We start from the raw sequence: 14,286 nt of genomic DNA, 5'->3' as shown, positions 1-14,286 counted from the left end.
GCCGGGAAAATAGGATAAAAAGGGAGGCTGTGTCCTCCAAAATTCGAGAGATCCCAGGGGAATGCCCCATGGCCTCTCCCTTTATTCGAATAAAGCAAAAAGGACTCCTCTGTCTCCTTTTTGGACATAAACCTCTGGTGTTTGTGGGTTAATTTCCCTTACAAGAGGGAATACTGCAAGAATGAATGTAGGTCCAGTTTCCCGTGACCAAGCTGCTAGGCATAACAGAAGGAAGGATGACATGTCTGATACCTTTAAAGGGGCCTCCATTGTGAGGGAATGATGACCTTTTGTTCGTTGTAAAATAGGTTATCTTGAAACCTGGACATACAGGCTTAGGGGATTGTGAGGGAATGGTGACCTTTTTGTTCGTTGTAAGATAGGTTATCTTGAAACCTGGACATACAGGCTTAGGGGATTGTGAGGGAATGGTGACCTTTTTGTTCGTTGTAAGATAGGTTATCTTGAAACCTGGACATACAGGCTTAGGGGATTGTGAGGGAATGGTGACCTTTTTGTTCGTTGTAAGATAGGTTATCTTGAAACCTGGACATGCAGGCTTAAGATAAGTAATCTTGAAGCCCGGATATGCGGGCTGGTCTGTGGGTATGTGATTACTGATTGCTTAGGCTAGCACAATAACCAAACGTCTTAGTAATTTTTTTAGGAAAAAGGAGCAAGCAGAACGAGCTGGAAAAATGAATCAGCAAGAAGGGAAGAACTTAAAAGGGGGACTTGCGACTCGATCAGGTGTGGCAGTTTTGTGGAGCGGAGTCTCCCTGCCACCCAGCGCTGCAATTTGCCTTTGCCGTCTGTACTCAATAAATTTTTCAAATTGGTTTTGAGTATGGCCCTTTGTGCTCATTTATAACATCCAGAATGTAGAACCATGGAGGGAATGATAGCCAGAACTAGAAGGGCCTTGCCTCTAGCCAGGTAGAGGCCAGGGAAAATTGTGCCTTTTGGACTGTATAGATCTAATGGCAGGGCACAAAAATACAAGGCTGGGGTTAACACTGGCACACAATGCACTTTAATACCATTGGAACATGGAGGGGCAGAACCTGTCTCTACTGCTGGGGTGACAGGACAATCCCAACAACTGACAGTACTGGAAACTGAAGTGAACTTGACCAGGAAGGAGTGGCAAATACACATCATTGTGACTTGTCCAGAGGTCCTGTGTATCATTGGCGTGGATTACCACAGGAGTGGGTATTTCAAAGACCCAAAAGGATATCCCTGGGATTTTGGGATAGTTACTGTGGAGACAAAAGAAAGTAGACAGTTGAATGCTGTCTCGGTTTGAAAGACACGTGTCTGCTAGGGAAGGCAGGACCCTCCTTTGGATTGGAGAATGTAAACCCTCTCTCTCCGAATTATTATAATTTTGAAAGTAAGGGGCTCTCAGGCAAAGATATGAGGATAGAAATAACAGATATTTACTAGTATGTATAACAAGGCAAACAAATGTAAGGGAAATTAACCCACAAACACCAGAGGTTTATGTCCAAAAAGGAGACAGAGGAGTCCTTTTTGCTTTATTCGAATAAAGGGAGAGGCCATGGGGCATTCCCCTGGGATCTCTCGAATTTTTGGAGGACACAGCCTCCCTTTTTATCCTATTTTCCCGGCCGCTTTTCCCTCTCTCTTTCCCCATTGGCTGAGGTACTCGAGAGGCACAGACTTCCCGGAACGCCTGACACCTGACATTCCCCTCTAATGTATAACCCTCCCTTTTAATTTTTAATTCTTGTAGAATTCAGTTTTCCCCTTCCCGTTGCTTCTTTCATCTTCTGTTACCCAATTTTATTTACCAGCAAACCTACAGTTTGTTTGTAAAGGCAAATCTCTTTTTCCATTCATCAATCAGTGTAATCCCTCCCATTGTTTCTTTTATCTATAGGTGCTAACTTTACCTACCAACAGATCTACAGTTTGTTTGTAAAGACAAATGTAACATTCCTCTCACAAACAACAATAACTATGGAATTAATAACAAACAGAACCAGGGACCCCGTGACAGCCTTCTCGGCGGAGACGGGAAAGGATGGAGGAGAGGCTTTCCTTCACAAAGCCCTGGGGCAGTCGATCTCGGTGCCTATGCAGGACTCTGAAGAGCACTAAGCTGAAATGGCAGGAATGAGCAAAAGATCCCGGGCTGGTGGACGAGATGTATCAGAAAACTACGCGGCAATAATTGTAACTTCGGGACATCCCAGCAGGGCAGGGCGATGCGGGGCTACAGTGTAGAGAAACCCAGAGCAGTGCCGAAGAAGCGGTGGGGGTGGGGCAGCGACAGCCGGCTCCGAGCAGGGTGAGGTGGCTCAGGATTCCCAGGCACCTGAGCTGATGGCGATAGGTCCCTCTTTTAGTGAGGCAGGTGTTAATAAGGTGCCAGGTCAGTGGCTGCTCTCACAAGAAGAGACTCATCCCACAGAAGAAACTCGGGCCTGGGTTAGGGCGAATTCATTTTCCCAAGCAACAACAGCGAGTTTCCTAACTCTGAAGCTGCAGCGCAAGAGAGATAGTAGCTGCCCCGCCCCCCCCCCCCCCCCCCCCCCCCGCCCTCCTTTTACCTGGGCCCAGCCAACGCTTTGTTTTCTCAAATACCCAAAGTACCAGCAGTCAGTGTTTCCCAGCAACTCATGGGAAAAATTCTATAGGTAAGAAGGAACAAAAGAAAAGAAACCTAACCCGCAACAAATGCCTTGTTTGATCTCTCAGAGGACCCTTCTGCTGTGGGAGTCCTGAGAACTGAAGAACAATGGGCACCGATCTCCACTGCAACAGTGCAACATCAACAACACCGCGCAAACCAATACTCTGTGATTCCCATCCATAAGATGATTCACAAACTGAAGAGCAAGGGAGTGGTCAGCAAGACTCACTCACTCTTCAACAGTTCTATATGGCCTGTGTGTAAATCCAATGGAGAGTGGAGACTGACAGTAGACTATCTGTGGACTGAATGAAGTCACATCATCACTGAGTGCTGCCGTGCTGGACATGATGGAACTTCAGCAAGAACTAGAGTCCAAGGCAGCAAAATGGTGCCACCATCAACATTGTTAACACGTTTTTCTCCATTCCTCTAGCAGCAGAGTGCAGGTCCCAGTTCGCTTTCATCCATAGGGGTGTGCAGTACATTTGGAACTGACTGCTCCATGGATGGAAGCACAGTCCCACCATTTGCCATGGACTGATCCAGACTGCACTGGAAAAGGCTGAGGGTCCTGAACATTTGTAGTACATCGATGACGTCATGGTATTGTTATAGATAATAAAGAGATTAAGCCAAATTAAATATAATCAAAAATAAGCAATAATTTATTTCATGACCAGGATACGGTCCACGACAGCCACAATCACAAAGAAGAACGCTGAGCCCGGGATCGGCGCCGGGTGAACGCGCTATGATCCGAACTCTACCGCTCCGCATCTCCCAATGTTCACAAAACCGCCTTGGTCAACCCAGTTTTTATACAGTTTTCTAGCCCGGAGCGGAGATCTTTGTCTTATTTTGTCATTCCGCATATTCATATGGTTTTCTTTCTCTGTGTTGGACTGGACAAAACCATATTCTGGGAGGCGATGAATTCTGATGAAGGCAGGTTTTGGTTTATGGGAAGATAGTATTGAGATGTATCTTGCAGGTCTTGGTTTACATTGAGATGTATTTTTTTCCCCGATGGCTCCGGTTATCTTAATCGTGGGTGCTTGTCTGGCGCTCATCGGTTGGGTGTTCCCTGGACAGTTCCTGAAAGAGCCATCTCCGCTGTGGCCACATCTATTTACTTGTTAATCTGGGCTGTCCTGCTTTTGTTGGCTGTTACAATGCTGTGGTGAAGCAATCTGTGTCCTTTTCGTTGGTGGTGGTCTTTTTGGTTTCTGAGTTTTCTTTATTATTTTATTCATACAAACATTGCTTATTCTACATTATTTTACATCTTTACACGAATTACATTATATCATATATTACAGTATGGGGGAACATGGCAGAAGACGTTTTTGAGAAAGGGGAAAAAATAATCCAGATTATTCTGAAAGTGTGTTTTTTCGTCAAAGAAAGTAAATTCAAGGGGCTTGCCCAGGAAATTCAGTTCTTAGCGGTGAAGTGGTCAGAGAGATGCAGACAGTTTCCAACGGTGGTAATAACTACTATGTCCCCACCAACCAGCAAGAAGGAAGCACAGACTTTCCTAGATGCCATGGGCTTTTGGAGAATGCACATCCTGGAACACATCCAGATTGTAAGTCTTCTGTACCTCGTGAAGCAAAAGAAAAACATTTTCAAGTGGGGCCCTAAACAACAGCAAGTCTTTAAACAGATCAAGCAAGAGATTGCCCACATAGTATCCCTTTGGACTAGTGTAAGGCCCCAAACAACTCGTTTGATGAGGCTTTTAAAAGGACTTACAGTTGAATGTGTACTGTGAGTTAGGTGCAATATATTCTCAAGAGGACAAAACAAAAACAAAACAAAAAAAAAGACTTTACTGGCAACTTTAAAAAATCAGATGACTTTGGCAAATGGTTTAGTGCAACATTCAATCAACCTAAAACATTTCTCAAAGCATTAACTAAGCCCATTCAACTTAGCAAACTCTAAGTCCGTTTGATTTTAAGTTACTCAAAAAAATTCTGAGAAGAGGGAATTAGAAGAAACAAAGACAGACAGAAAGGATATAGAAAAAAACCACAGAGCTACCAACTCTTAGATTTCAGTTGAGTTCAGCTGCAACAAATTCCAAGAGGAGGTAGAGTCAAGATGTGCTCACCTCATATTTGGCTTTAAATACCCCTTGGCCTTCCTGAGTCCTTCCCCCAGGTGGGACTTCCAATAATTTGGCCACTTAGGAACTGGGTTAGGGGCTCCAGAGGTGGGGTATGAAGCATTGTCTCTGGTGTACCAGTGACTGGCAGCCACTGTGGTGCTGGGATACAGACTCTAGGGATGGGAGATGTGGGGCAATGTATTGCCACATCAGGGCTAGGCCTGATCTGCCCCTTTCCCCTCAAACATGTACCCCAAAATGTTTTGAGACATCAGTCTTTCCAGTGTCTCACAACCAGTCAGGACAGGACAGGATATGAAGAACATGGTCTACACCGCAGCCAGGGAGAATGGTCTTTCCTGGAGTCTCTGGCAGAAGGTACCTGGGGAGACTCCAGGATGACCTTTCAGGTTCTGGAGTCGGGCATACAGAGAATCTGAGGCCAGCTATACCCCAACTAAAAAATATATTCTTGCAGCCTATGAAGGGATTCAAGCTGCCTCAGAAGTGATTGGCACTGAAGAACAGCTTCTTTTGACACCCCAACTACCAGTGTTTGGCTGGATGTTTAAAGGAAAATTCTCTGCAACACATCATGCCACTGATGCTACATGGAGTAAGTGGATTGTTCTCATTGCATAGCTAGTTCAAACAGGAAATCCAAATTGCCCTGGGATCTTTGGAGGTCATCACAAATTGGCCCAAAGGTGAAAGTTTTGGATTGTCATCTGAAAGGAAGAAGAGAAGGTGACATGCTGAGGAGGCCCCACTATATAACCAGTAACCAGAAAGTAAGATGCAATACCCTCTCTTCACTGATGGATCCTGCCCTAATGTAGGGACCACTAGGAAATGGAAAGCAGCTGTATGGAGCCCTATGTGGTGAGTCATAGAAGCTACTGAAGGACAAGGTGGATCAAGTCAGATTGCAGAGATGAAAGCTGGCATTGGATATCGCTGAGTGAGAGAAGTTACCAACACTCTACACTGACTCCTGTCTGGAAAGGTGAAAAAACTCCAGTTGGCAGAGCAGAGGAAAACCAATTTGGGCTGCTGAAGAGTGGCAAGACATTGCTACCTGGGTAGAGAAACTGACAAAGTCCATCATGTGGATGCACATACGCCTAAGAGTCAGGCTAATGAGGTGTTGCAGACAGGTAGAGATATAAAAGAAAGGCCTTATAAAATATGGTTTAGGCCCTGCTACTCTAGCTAAGGTAGAAGTAGCCTGTAAGTTCCCATAAGGAAAAATTATAAGAACACAACAACCTATTCTTGGAGAGAAAAATAAGTGTGCACATGCATAAACAAAAGATTTGTCCCATGAGAATCAGTGAAGAAAATATACAAACATATTTAGAGAGAGAAAATTTGATAGACATATACAATAGCCCTTACCGACCAATGAACTGAGTTTCACTGTATTGCTGATCAATTAGGTTAATTAGGTTTAACATAGCACCTTCTCATATTTCCTGTTGGAGTCAGTGAGTTAGGGGATTCTCTGAATATTAATATTTATATGAGCTTTGTGAATAAAGAACTGACTTCCCTTCTTGAAGAAACAGAGTCCTGGCTGGTCCGTTACAATGAGGAGCACTGTAAAAACAAGCAGGTGGATTGGACTGCCAAAATCTATATGGTCCAGGAGACAAAGAAAAAAACAGCAGACAAAAAGAACCCTCTCGGGAAGGTAGGAGCTTACAGAGCAGTTCTAGTGGCAGATGAAAAGTGTCAGAACCTGCTGCTTCCTCCTGCTGCCTGCTGGACTGTAACAGCGGTTGGAGTTTTGTACCACTTAATTAGTGGTTTGTCTCAGACTCTTCTGCCTTCACTCAGAGCCAGGATTTAAAAATACACTAAGGTGTCTTGGTTTAGTTTAGATTTGCCAATTTTAATATACTCAATTTCTGTTGTGAGATAGGATTAGAAGCAAAAACAAGGCAGACTTAAAAGGGTATAAAGAAAAACTTTATTAACAACACAGAGGAAATAAGAAATTCAGGATAAGATTTTCAGACCACTCCCTCCTCCCCCCACCTCTCACAGTTTAAAAACAACATACAGAGACACTTCAGTCAGTCCTTCTCTTAAATAATTGTTTCAGTTCACTTCAGGGAGGAGTTTCTTCTTGTTTGGCTATAGGGAATTTTTCCAAGAGAAAAATAAAGTTCTCTTGTGTCTTTACTTTCATGAAGAGCAGCTGCCTGGGAATCTGCAAAATCGTGAAACTCCTCCCATTTTCACAGCCTTCCCAGAGCTGTGTTTGTGAGCTGTCAAACTCATGGGGTATTACTTTTAAGGGTAAGCTGTTCAAAGGCAAGAATTCTCTTCATCTCTCTTTCCTCAAATTCCTCTGTTCATACTTCATTTTCAGGAACAGAGGTCCCCCCTCTCCTTTGGGGCAATAGATCTTTATCTCAAACACTTAAACCCCCCCATGTTTTTTCCAAGGTTTATAGGAATCTTCAGTGCAGTACAGTCCACCCCATAGCTTACAAAAAGGTTCTTTTCAACCAATCTTTCCATGGCATCTCCTCAATCTCTTCCCATCTGGAAACTTGGCTCTTACTTCACTAACTTTGGTGTATACTTTCTGCTTTATTTCCTCATACTCAAGGGAGGATAAGAGGTCTGCAAATCTTATCCGAGCATTGGAAGAGTTAAAATTTCACACAGAAGATGCAGGGGACTGGTCCAGGCCATTCTGGAGCCATGCCAGGATCTCAGGCTGCGCAGGCCACACTGGGGGGGCTGGACGAAACTGCAAAGTTCAGGAAGCATGTGGAGGGGCCGCTGCCAAAATGAAGCCCAGCTGTCTTCCCCATAGCCACGTAGGTGACTGAGTGGGCTCCAGCCACTCCATGGCTGCTTCGAGCTGGCAGCAAGGGCCCACCAAGCTATGGCTACACTGGGGGGGGGGAAAGGAGGCCTAAGATCTTAGCAATAGAACTCTTCTTCCCCTGGAAATTGGGGTCCCTGGTTGAGAACGAGGGCCTGCCAGTGGCTTCTCGAGCCCACCCCTGCCCGGCCCAGGCTGCATAGGATGGGGGGGAGGGGGGGGGGGGGCACTCAGGTCGGGCCGATGTTACCGAGTTACTTGCTTCAAATTGTGAGTCACAGATCGAACTAGCTTCTCCAATTGTTTTTTTTGGCTGTTAATAACCAAACCAGCCTCCAATTTGTCCCATCAATTCACAGAGGAAGTTCTCATAGAGAGAAACCTCTGAGTGTGCCTTCCTCCTAGGTGCCTTCAATGCAAAACCAGCACAGAAGGAAACGGATTTTCTCATGTTCGGGCTTGGTTGTTTATTAAATATCATCAAAAAGTACAGGACGTTCAGCAGTACTTCTACCCACGTGCTAGAAGTGAGCAAAATGGAGACAGATCCAGCTAGCTACAAGGTCTCTTAAAGCTAAACAGTCTAATAGAAAATTAACACCTATGTTATTTATCCTTTTAACCCAATAACTATCTTCCCATGACCCTTAGTGTGAAACTAACTCACCAACCAGAAACTGCTACCTGAAACCCATGAATAACAAAGATGAACACCAAGACACCACCTGAAATCCTCCATCTTGTCCCATACCTATTACTTTTATAAAAACCTCAAATTTAAACCCCTTTACCATGTGAAAGCATGCACTTCTATTTAACTACACACCTGTGATTTTAACTTCATCACTCAAATTTGGAAGCCTTCTCCAAGGCCTCAGGTCAAAAGCAATGTTCTCCAGGGGGTCAGTGCCAGAAAGCACAGAAAGCTCAAAACCCTCAGGTTTCTGGGATCCAACACTGGATTCCGCTGATGTTGGTGCTGCTGTCCTCTGAGCTGAGGGTGAGTTGGGAGGGAAAGAGCTGGTCTCCTGGTTCCAACATGGGGTGACCTGGCCCCCAGGGACCTGCTCACTTGGTGCAGCATATACGGTTTGAAAAGTTCACTCCAAAAAGTTTCTGCTTGCGAAATGCCGTGTTTGTTTGATTGTCTACTGATGCCTTTTCGCTGGTTCTAAAATCATGAGCCGGACACAGTTAGGTGATAAAAAGGGTTACCTTTATAAGGATTCTTAGTTGCACAATTTGCTAGGTGGAAAGCGCCGAAGATGCATACATAACATAAAATGCTTACAAATTTTATATGTTTAGCAAATTAGCATAACTGACAAGAATCCCCAATTAGAGACATAAGTGGTGAGGTAATTCCCCCGGTTCAACCCTTTCTGAATCCCCATCCCTCACTTAGATAGGAACTAAACTCTCTTTATGAAAATGTGTCTCAGAGAGCTAGTTTCAACCTTGGCTTCCCAGAGAATCTAACCTTGGACCCCCAGCTTGGAGCTGCTGGAGAATTTATTTTGTCTTTCTGTCTAATAGAGTAGGCAAAATGCTAGCTACTGATACTATAATTGGCTAAAGAACTACAGATAAATGTGTAAAGAATATAGAGAATATATAAAAGAAAAAAGGCAAAAATAAATTCGGCATAATTTCCCCCCTTTTAGAGACTAACAAGACTCTACCTTATCTAGTCTCTACTCCCTATTTAGCCACAGCACTGATTTACACAACCAGCTATCATACAGAAACCAACTATAATTACAGCTACTATGAACATTTCTTTTATCCAGGTTCAGTTTGGTAACCATGAAGAGAGGGTGTGGAAGATATAGTCAAAGTTCAAGGTGTTATTCCTGAGAGTTACTTAATGAAAAATTTGAGTCTTCTTCCGAATTTCAGCCAAATCCTTCTTAATTCTTCTACTCTGGTCTATATAAAAACAATAAGTGGTATTAATGATAGCACATACACCTTGTGCAGTCAGAAGGAAATTGAGATCCATTCTCTTCTGCAAAACCATATGAGACAAATCACGGATTTCTTCTTCCTGTAAGGCCGAAATTGTATCTGTAGTCTGCCATTCAATATGTTCAATAATGGCTGAGATGTTTACAACTGCCCTCTCCAGCTCGGCTATTCCTAAATAGGGAATGAGAGCTCTGATTGCACTATGGAAAAATGTGGGACATTCAGTGAGGGGATTAATGGATATTTTCATCCTCTCCATCCTTCCATTGGATCCTCAATACGATCAAATGTTATGTTCGGAGTTACAGATCCAAGGGCACAGGGTCTATATTTATCTATGGGCAGAATTTTCCAGACCTCATTCTCACATATCCAATACTACTCTGTCCCATGTGGTAGAACTAGTCTCTGTGATGTCATTTCCATCTTTCGCACAGATCTTGGGCTTATTCTTTCCATGAATTTGATCTTATGGCAATATGAAGGAAGAACGGCCTTTCCTGTGATATTTACAATTGCACAGGCAACTGTGTGATTCCCATTAAATATTAGACTGCTCAGGGGTATAGGAAGCAGAAGAGTATTATCAATTCTTTCCCACCTTTCGGAATGGTTCTCTTTCATTAAAGACCAATCAGTGGCTGTTGGAACCCTGAAGCCTGGGAGATTTAAACTTCCTGTGCTTTCTGACAATGACCCTCAAAAGAACACCGCTTTTGACTTGAGGCCTTGGAGAAGGCTTCCAAATTTAAATGAGGGAGTTAGAATCACGGGTGTGTAGTTTGAATAGAGGTGTGTAATTTCACATGATGAAGGGTTTGGAATTTGGGGTTTTAGAATATATTAATAGGTATGGGACAAGATGGAGGTTCTTGGGCGGTGGCTTCTCCCTTCTTGTCCCTTTATCTTCATGATTTCAGGTATCAGTTTTTGGTTGGTTAGCAAGTACTGTGGTGCGGGTCACAGATGTTTGGTTATTGGGTCAAAAGTATAAATAATAGAGATGTTAACTTTTAATTAGATAGTTAGGCTTTAAAAGACCTTGTAACTAGCAAGATACACCAACATTTTTCTCACTTTAGGTTGTTTGCTAGAAGTGCTGCAGAACTCTCTATACTATAAATAAGAATTAATAAACAACTGAGTCCAAACAAGAGAAAATCTGTCTCTCATGCATTCAATCCTAACTCTAAATGAAGGCAGAAGAAAAAAGAATCCAGCCACTAATATGTGGTACTGCTATTAAGGAGGTGGCCCGTGTGAGGATCAAACTCATGACCTTCAGATTATGAAAGTGAAAAGTAGCCCGGAATCAGGCAGACCTGAACCCCTTGCAGCACAAACAGTGCCACTTACGCAAAGTGCGCAGACCAAATTTACGCAAATACTGCACCCTCCACAAACAAAACAAAATACAGAAACAGCAGTTCCTGGACCGAGTGGGATGAATGGGCTCTCTCCCACACTTCGACAGACCAGCTAGGCACAGCACAGGTTTTCCCGGGTCCCTGGCACCCCTCAGCCATTAAAGCAATGCCGATGAATCCTCCCCTTGGTCAAACAATTACATACCATAATGTAATTCTGCTGGAATTTCTCAGAGATCTTTTATTCCAGTTGGAAGATTGTGCACAGGATCTGTGCCTCTCACAAAATGGCGGTGCCCTCCACACACCTTCTGTACAACAAAATGGCAGCACCATGTGGTCTTCTTCCATACGGCAAAATGGCGGTACCCTGTATACTTCCGTAAACAATGCTTGCCTACTTCCACTGACACCATTTTGTGAGCAACAAGATGCTCAACATCCTGCTGTAGCGCCACCTCTGGCTGCTTCTATTACTGCACCCTTAAATATACAATGCAACAGCAAATGCAAACACCAAATCATTTTACAGAAGGGGGAGTGAATGAAGGAATGAATACAGCCTTGAAGCCTGAAGAAGAAGCATCTTTGTAGAACACAAACCCACAGAATAGAGACAATCTACAGAATACAAACAGAGAATTAGTCCCATTTCCTGCTGGAAGAGGAGCCACCCCAAAAAATAAAACAAAAAATTGTTCAAAAGAAATACTTACCAATTGGGATGACATTAGAAGAAAGGCATTAAAGGAAGGAGATTTAGACATGGCATCAACACAATTAATGGCCATGCCAGTCAGTTATGGAAGAAGAAATGCAAATCCCAGATGGGCACCAGTGACACACAATATAATTAAAGACCTGAGACAAGCATTGAAAGAGAGTGGTTTAGGCTCTCCATACTTCAAGCAACTATTGAAAGGTACCTTCAATAATTATGATTCAGTACCTTTTGACTGCAGATATATTGCCATGAAAATCTTAACAGATGCACAATTCATGCTATGGGAAGTCAAATGGAAAAGAGATCTCACCAAATTAAGGGAGACCTCTGCTAGAGGTCCAAATGCAAACCTCACATTGGCACAATTAGCAGGAGAGGCTCCTCTTGATAAACCACAAGATTAAGCAGCCACCCTGCCTCAAGAGGTGATCAGACACATCAAGGAAGCAGCTCACAAAACCATTCTGCAAATCCAACCTACTGGAGTTCCAGAAGGCATTTATATGGAAGAAAAGCAAGGAGTATCTGAGTCATTCACTTCTGTCATAGATCGCCTGACTCAAGCAATGAAGAGGCAATGCAGTCATAAAATGCACATCCCCATCTGTCACAGCCCGAGGTCTCTCCTTAGACCTGAGATCACCTCAGAAGGACATAAAGGTGGTCTGGACCCCAGCTCTTTCCGATGCCCGCCAATGAGAGACTGCAGGAGGCTGTTCTTAGAGGTTTTCATGGTTGTTTATTGTTTCTTATCTCAGGAATGCTTTGCCCAGCAAACAGCGGTCTGCTCACCAGACGTCCATTGCAGAATCTGCCTGGTAGAGGCAGGACTTATCTTATATAGTCTAAATTACATACTAGGTATTTACAAATGACTCCCAATACAATGCAATCTTGTAACATGGTCCAGCTCTGTCCCCATCCAATCTAAAAGTGCCAGCATGTCACCCAGCATGGATGACATGGAGAAGAAGGAGGAAGAGATATCCACACCCCAAATTCTCCATCTTGGCCACGTGTCCCTTATCACAAACATTCTAGAAATCTGCTAATTCTACATTCTAACAGTCTAATTTACACTCTATTTATTTTTGCAGCTTGCATTTCTTCTCTCAATGTTGGTAAATTGTTCCAAGGAGCTAAATCCAGCCCCTGAGACACCTGAGTCTCATTTGAGGGTCTTTGGGGACCCTGCCAGGGGATTCTTGAGGCTTCCAGGGAAGCCAGAGGAATACTCTGGACTCCCACACCCATCGGCTTCGAAAATTAACTTTTGCAAATGCCAATGAAGAATGCAAATGCATAATTTGTGCCTTGCCTGATCCAAAGCCAACCTTGCCTCAAATGATAGACAGATGCAGCAAGATAGGTACTCCTCAGCATGTAGCAGCAATTCAAGCATATGCCTTGGCAGAACAATTTGGGAAATTTCTAGAAGCTGCAGACCAAAGACTAGAGAAAACCCTCACAGCTCTTCATGTAACTCCTCAACAAAACAACTCCACAGAAGTAATGGCAGCAGAACTTGCCAAAAGGCCATGTTTTAAGTGTGGAAAATTTGGACATATAAAAAAGTGTTGTCCGAAGTCTGCCGAAAATTTGAAAGAGCCAAATTGTTGTATTTCACTAATTTGGTTTATGCTGCACTGAGAAAAATTGTTTGTTCTGTACTCCTCTGAAGTTCTTTGAAGTTGGTTCAGCCCTCCCTTAGCTCCTCCCTGCCGGTGCAACCCCATTGCTGCAGCTCAGTTTCCCCTCTCTTTACCCGAGGTTTGAAAAAACCCTGCCACTCCATGCTTGCTTTCTCTTTTCCCTGGACCCCATTTAGGAATAAACGCTTGGATTATCCTGGGAAAAGGAGCCTTCTTTGGTCTTTTGCTTTTTCCATGCTGAATCCCCTCCATCTCTGACCCAGAGCTAGCCAGAAGAAAGGTCGGAGAGTGGGGGGATCTCCACAGGTGACACCCATCGTGGAGGCATCCTCATGCCTTAACTTGTAAGTTTTCTGTTCTGCTTGGATATGTTTTTCCATTGTGCTTAGGGTGATGAAGACAAAATAGTCCGATTTCATCTATTGACTCAAGGACAGTTTCTTCAAACTCCAGGCCCTAAGCATAAACAACATGAAAAAAGGAGGGTGGGCCAGCAAGCAAGCAAGGAGGATGAAACCTTACAATTTGAGACTATTAATTGGATGGTTGACTCATGTATGCAAATAGACTAAAGTCTATAAAGATGTGAGATCATGTGACCAAGCCCTCTCTTGCTTCCATCTTGGAGCCATCCAGGCAGGGGCCACACTGTGGCACTGGTACTGCCAGGGTGTGGCCTTTGAAGGCCTCTCAATAAGTACTCATTTTATTCCCCTTAACTCTGTATAGTCTCTGTTCTAGCTCCTCTAGGCATCATTCCCACAAGGTGAGACTCCACACATTGGCTGGATTATAGGCCTTTTGGACTGCTCACCTACCCTTCCAGCAGGGAGCTGTTTTTTGCTCAGCTCCTACTGAGAGGGACGAACCATCAGCCTGGCTTTCCCAAGGCAGGTTGATTCTGGACAAAGATTTTTTCTCAGCACTTCAACAGGGCCGAGGCCGCCAGGGAAGG

General features: G+C 43.9%; 1 long non-coding RNA gene across 1 annotated transcript in view; it reads left to right on the top strand.

The window, feature by feature from the left end:
- LOC306814068 overlaps positions 1-14,050 on the top strand; it is a 1,017,233-nt gene extending 1,003,183 nt beyond the window's left edge. Inside the window, exon 3 of the long non-coding RNA XR_013777084.1 lies at positions 14,001-14,050. This is a non-coding gene — a long non-coding RNA (uncharacterized lncRNA). The remainder of the gene's footprint in view (positions 1-14,000) is intronic.
- The last annotated feature ends 236 nt before the right edge of the window (positions 14,051-14,286 follow it).

Source organism: Erithacus rubecula (genome assembly GCF_903797595.1).
Source record: "Erithacus rubecula genome assembly, chromosome: W".
NCBI classification, from domain to species: Eukaryota; Metazoa; Chordata; class Aves; order Passeriformes; family Muscicapidae; genus Erithacus; species Erithacus rubecula.
The sequence above is the reverse complement of the archived record's forward strand: the minus strand, read 5'-3'. Positions and strand labels throughout refer to the sequence as shown.